Source organism: Bidens hawaiensis, unplaced genomic scaffold (assembly GCF_021521415.1).
Source record: "Bidens hawaiensis isolate Kalapana, Puna unplaced genomic scaffold, B.hawaiensis_p1.1 tig00027149_1, whole genome shotgun sequence".
Lineage (NCBI taxonomy): Eukaryota > Viridiplantae > Streptophyta > Magnoliopsida > Asterales > Asteraceae > Bidens > Bidens hawaiensis.
In genome coordinates, this window is record NW_027494390.1 from 319,169 (window position 1) to 325,642 (window position 6,474).

General features: G+C 31.5%; 1 pseudogene across 1 annotated transcript; it reads right to left on the reverse strand.

The window, feature by feature from the left end:
- Positions 1-506: 506 nt before the first annotated feature.
- Positions 507-3,286, reverse strand: LOC143574919 (peroxidase 27-like; annotated as a pseudogene). Its single transcript, XR_013142678.1, has 4 exons — positions 2,319-3,286; positions 1,886-2,074; positions 1,623-1,785; positions 507-1,105 (listed from the first exon to the last, which is right to left on the reverse strand). The product of XR_013142678.1 is annotated as a peroxidase 27-like (transcript).
- Between the last annotated feature and the right edge of the window lie 3,188 nt (positions 3,287-6,474).

A 6,474-nucleotide genomic window follows, 5' to 3' on the forward strand; every position in this document is an offset into this window, starting at 1 on the left:
TTCGAAAACCCGAGTTGTTACAAGACTAGTCTGATAGGTGATGAAAATCCATTTGGCTTATAAACCCCACATCAGTTGCTCATACAACCGATGTGGGACAAGTCCATACCTTGAAATGGTTTCAGTTCGTAACATCGTTAAATGCGAGCAGAAACGACCACAACTCAGTAGTTGTATTATGGTATGTAATTTTTTTCAATATTTGATGTGGGCTTGGAGACGAGTAACATCAAGTCTAAAAGTTCGACGCCTCTCTATTACTGCTTTTTTGTTCGCGATTGATCTGTTTAAGGCTTTCATTTTATCTATTTCATCTTACAATATGTATTAAGGTTGTTTTTGTTTGGCTATTGGAATAAGGCAAACATATTAATTAGTGAGTGGACCATTAATCAAACTAGGCTATAAGACAAGAACATACACAAGGGTTCCACATTCAGATACTTTTGGTCTAAGACTCTAAATGATTATCCATATAATATAATTATTCAAATTACATAGACATTCTAGCTAGTCAAATATAATTTCATAAATATACACAAGCACCACCCAAATTCAAATACAACAGTAACATACACAAACATTTTATTCAAGTGGAAAGATCCCTTGCTGGGGTCACTTTCTTAAATCAAACTACACATCAGCTTCTTTTGCTGAATTCTGTAAGAGAATGAAAAAGATACAAATTAACTTTATTAGTAGTTGATTAAGTTACAATGTAGCCTTATTTCACCATCACTCCCGGTCAGAACTCCGATTTTACCCATTTTAACCATTGAATCTTGGAAATCTTTCAAGAATGTCGACCCTTGAGACTCTGCTTGAAGTTTCACGTAAGCACTTGTTTCGTCGTCAGCAAGAAGAGCTGCATCTGATTCGAACAATCCTCTCCTTTTTAAAACATTAGTGTAGTAATCCTCATCGAATGTTTTCACACTCCCTGGATCCATCTCAATCAGCGTCGTTGTGTCAGTTGGCTTACATTTACTCTTCAAGTATGGTACATATTCCGCATCTAGCAAAGGATCAGTGTCACCTTTGCCTGTACTATTGTACAATCTAGGTGCAATGGTAGAGCAGTGTGAAACTCCTACAGTGTGTCATCCTGTACGAAGAATAAAATAAGTAATTAGACATACTGATTCCCATGTATTTCTTACATTTACAATAGGGTTAATAGTACATTAGTACGTTTCTATTTTTTATTATTATTTTATTGTTATAACTTATTATGAGTATATTTTATAACTTTTAAAATATAATCTTTTTATAGAATTACAAGTATTATCAATGTTTCGATGTAAATTTCGTTCAGAACGAAGAGCAAAATATAAAAGTCGTCTAAGCATAGAAGAACAAGCTTCATTAAAGCTTCCTTTAGTTTTTCTTTATTTCTGTTTTTACATGGGTTTTTTTATGGTTACCAGATGGTTATTCGTTTCTACAATAGTGTTTAGGTTTCGACCTTGATTTTCTTATTTCACGTTTTAATGTGCCACGACTATATTTTTGGGTTTCTCTTGGATTTACCTGAAAAGTTGTATTCCCAACGCAATGTGGGTATTATTTTGCTAGTTTACTACAATTATTAATATTGGTAAAAAAAAAAAGGGACAAAATACCTGAAAGAACCACGAGATCTTTAACACTCAGGCCCCTGGCAGCAAATTGTGCTTTGAGTTGAGCAATGTTTGCATTTGGAGGTGGTAGACTTAAACTCTCGGCTGCTATTGATACTCTTCCATCTCTTCTGCCTAATGGCACTGGCCAATATGGTCCGTTAATCTGGAAAAACGAAAAACCTTATATTAATTTACTGAATGACAAAAAAAAAGAAGAAGACATTGTTTAAAGTTATCGGGAAAGTATAGATGATGGTAGCTGCCTGATAAATTGCATCTCGAGCAACTAAAGCTAAGATATCCACACAAGAGACAACACCGGGGCATGCAGCTTCTACAGCAGATTTTACAGCATCAATAACTTGATATCCTCTAAGGGAAAGATTAGGAGGTCCATCTTTTTCGGCTTGGATAGTTTTGGTAGAGTCTAGCAGAATAGAACCATCACACCCCTGTCAATTGTAAGTAAGTTTCTGTTAACTCAGTTTTTGATATAATAAGTTGGCAATCTGTTAAAGAGGTTGCCAATATATGTCATTGGATTTAGTAACAAACAGCAAAGAAAACTCATTTTGTAACATAAATCAGTGACACTGGACTTGTTTTTACCAAAACGGAAACCAATTTAGTTCATGTGAAGAACGCTAAATCGCTAACATATAAACTAAAAAAGTGTAACAAACAAATTGTACCAACCCTAACAAAACAATCATGAAAGTGCATTCTGAGCAAAGCAGCTGCAAGAGATGGAGCTAAAGAAATTTTATCTGCCGTTGCCTTTTGTACAATAGCCTCAACCGTAGGGCATGTTTATTCGTAGAACCGTAATTCGAGGCCATCGCCATTAACTTTAAGAGCGAAAGGGTATACAAGAAGTAAAAGCTGGAAAACAAGTAAGGACAGGTTTTTTAGGTATGCCATTTCTTCCACAAGATTGAGAGATATGATCTAAAGCCAACAGCAAACTTGATTTTATAGCCGTAAGAAGTGGAAAATTTCTAATTGTATTAAAAAAATCCCTTTTGAATTCAACTTATTGTGGCCACACTATTCTAATCCCCAATCATCTTTAAGATAATTGTATTAGTTTATCTTTGTCAACACTTATTTTATTACTACCAACTAGGCTTCAACTGAAAGCATAGCAAAGACCAAATCATAGCTTTTTAATTTTGAGGTTGAATTGATATGAAAATCTTAATGCTTGCTTAAACACCAGTTCAAGCGAACAACGCAATCAGTTGTCTACTCGTCGTTGTAAGTACCCTACATCGATAATCCGTCGTTGAAACTATGTGATGAAACCAGGCGGGTATAGAATTTACTGACAAACAACTATGTCGGTGGCGGATTTCTAGTTGTTTCTTCAAAGTCGGCGATCACAAATGCGTTACTAAAGTTTTTGTTAAATCAAATTATTTTTCTCCAACTCCTAGTGTTTTCTTTCAGTAAATACATCTAAAATATATAAGAACACAAATCAGAGTGAAAATTCTACATTTTTGACAAAATTATATCTGAATTTTGTTGTTTACAAAATACATCCAATATCGTTCAAACATGCACAAGGACATGCTAAAATCCCCACTTGACATATATTCATCGTTTAGTGTGTAATTATCGAACTAGCTTGATAAAAATATCAATACACTGCCTTTAGAAAATATGTTTATTCTTTTCTTTTTGGAGTTTGTTCATCCTGTCATCTACATAACACTATCAATAAATATAATTTTGTTTGTAATGAGGAGTTTTTACACTAATTTATTGTGTTCATCCGACCGTAAAAGTTTGATGTTCATGCAGCTTGCTAAAGTTATTGTGTTATATGTGTTAAATGGACAACGGGTGAGCAAAATCAATTAAAAATGGTCTAAGTTTGTTGAATTAAGTAGTCATAACCTCAAAGTCGGTTTGTGAGGTGATTTAGATCAGTTTTGGGTTCTTAAGTTGCAACTTACAAAGATCAGGGGTGAAAAATTTTAATAGCAAACCTAGTTGTTTGTTAGGGGGTTTTAGAAGGTGGTTGGTTGTAAGACAGTCAAGCTCTCCCAACGGCTACGTTCGATCTGGATTATATGATAATCGTTTTTTGTGACTCCTAGTTGAATTCGTTTCTTTTTGTCATCCGATGTTTAATAAACCTAAATCAATTTTATTATGTGATTGATTCAATATGCTTCATAATACATAAAGTGTTTCAAGCTACTTTGTGTGTTCTACGATTAAATTTCCACAATATCGTTGACATGTTGTTTTCTTTTTCTGATGGAAGACATATCCTTCGATTCAAAATCATCCATATCAAACTAAAAACAAATAAAGAAGAATTTAAGTAACAAATCTAAATAAGATAGAGACTGATTGGTTGACATTTGCTATGGTTTCCAATATAAACTTGAAAGATTAGTATTGTCCTGCCCAATTTTCTTATATGTACATATATAAAAATAATAGAAGGATGCCCAAAAGGCTATTCTTTGCACCCTTTAAAAGCCTTTCACCGGCTCCCAATAAACTAAGAAGAATCAAATGAATAGGGTTCAGATGGATTATACAAATGAAATGAATTCATCTTGGTTAGTTTACCCCTCCGTGGCTTCATAAGTAAATGAATGAGGTATTTCTAGTAGAGGTGATTTGAGTGTTTTAACCGGTATTAACCAAAATATTAGTCTGTTCTGAAACACTTCATAACAACGTTTAATCTTCTCCGTCAAAAGAAAAGAAAAGAAAAACAACAAAACCGGTGATTTGTCAAAGGGATTTTAGACAGTCTCTTAATTAAGCATCTAAAGGTACTGGATTTGAGTCCGAGTTAAACAAATTATCTTTAAAAAAAATAATTATACAAAAAAGTAGCTCAACTTTCACTATCTTGAAGTACTAAAGTATTCTGTAATAGGTTTCGTAAAGACTAAGATCATAATATCAATTGATATATTGTTAATTTGCTTATCCTTTGCCGATTAATTAAAAATTCGGGCACCAACTTGACATTGGATTATTCCATAATATTAATTTATATATTATGCTAAATACCATTTCTCCTAAATACAATTACTTAATGTTGCCACCGAGATCAAGTGGATCACGTCTCTAATGTGTGTGTAACGATTGACTATGAGTTGTGCACCCACCATTCGGGGTGACAACATTAATGCTATTTATCTAATCTAGAATTGACTCCGAGATATGGTTTTGGCTCGGTCATTTGTTTGTGGTGATACATCGACTCATCACCTTTCAACAAGGGCAATTGTCCTCTACCCACTTCTTCAATTTCATATCGATATTACACATCGATACTATTGTTTAGAGGAATGTTAGAGAGGCTTAAGTAGTTAGTTATTTACATGACCAACCTCATGAATGGGACGACCACGGGCCAGCTATATATATATATATATATACACACTAGCTTTAGAGCCCGTATAGCACACGGGATGATTAAAATAAGTAAGTTACAAATAAAACAATACATAATGTATATGGAAAAATGTGTATCATCTATGCCTATAATAAAACTGCGCCTGCAAAAACATACCCAATAACACTCCATCTATTGAAAATTTATTCTCAGTGACATATATGTATAATTGAAAGAAATTTAGTTACGAACTAATTTCGGAGAATACATCTCATATAATAATATTTTTGAGCTACACTATGAAAAAGATTTTGATAAGTTTAAGGGGTTTCTCGACTTTGCCAATTGACAAAAAAAATATAACAGGTTAACCCGCTCAATTTTGTGAATGTTTTGCTTCACTTGAGCATAATTTTGTATGACATGTTTCACATACAACATTCTGATAACTATTTAAGAAAAAGTCAATGCTTACATAAATATTTTTATTTTGATAAAAGTTAGAGACATTGATAGGTTTAGAGGTGGCATGTCGGAAGTGTTTGTTATTTTTCTTAAAATTTTGGTAGTCATGAGAAAAATACTCAATGTGCAAAAGCCCGAATCTTTTGACTATTTCCAAAAATATCCTTAAAAATAAATTCGAAACCCAATCGCAATTAAAATTCTAACTTTCATTTGTTTTACATTTTCATGTTAAAACTTTGAACTCGTAACAAGTTTGACGATAAATCTATTTTCACTCTCAAATTTTTAAAAATATTCAGATTACCCTGATTTTACCTGTAACAAATTTGAGCCAAATATAGTTAATCTGTACCAAACAATTTTTTTACCAACTTTTAACCCGCAACATCAAATTTAAGTTTCACAAAAAACCCTAAGCAATCCTTAATAAACAAACCTAAGAAACTAAATATGATAAAATTTATTATATTTGAAAGTGATTGATATATAATATCCTTCCAATTTAACACATATTTTATTATATTTGAAAGTGATTGGTATATACTATCTTTACAATTTAACACATGTATGCATAGTTTACTAAATTAACCAAAAAATAAATAAATAGATTTAAATTATATATTTATAATTTATAAATTTATATGACAATGTACAAAAAAACCAATAGATAAATGGATTTATTTTTAAAAAATGGATCAACTTTTAAGCATATATTTTTAATTAAATGATAATTAAAAAATTACTTCGTAAATTAAAAGCATATTAGAATTTTTTTTTATTTTAAATCTTCTACAATAAACATAGTATAATATGTTAATAATAACATTTAAAAATATATATTTTTTCAATATTTAACAAACACAGTTTGTTGTTGATTTTTGGATTTCACCCATTATGCTGTGAAATATATTCTATCAATGTATAGAAGTATAACATGTAAATGATTTTTTTTATAAAAGTGTATAGATATAATATATAATAGAGTTTAAAGAAAAATGAATAATTTTATCATGT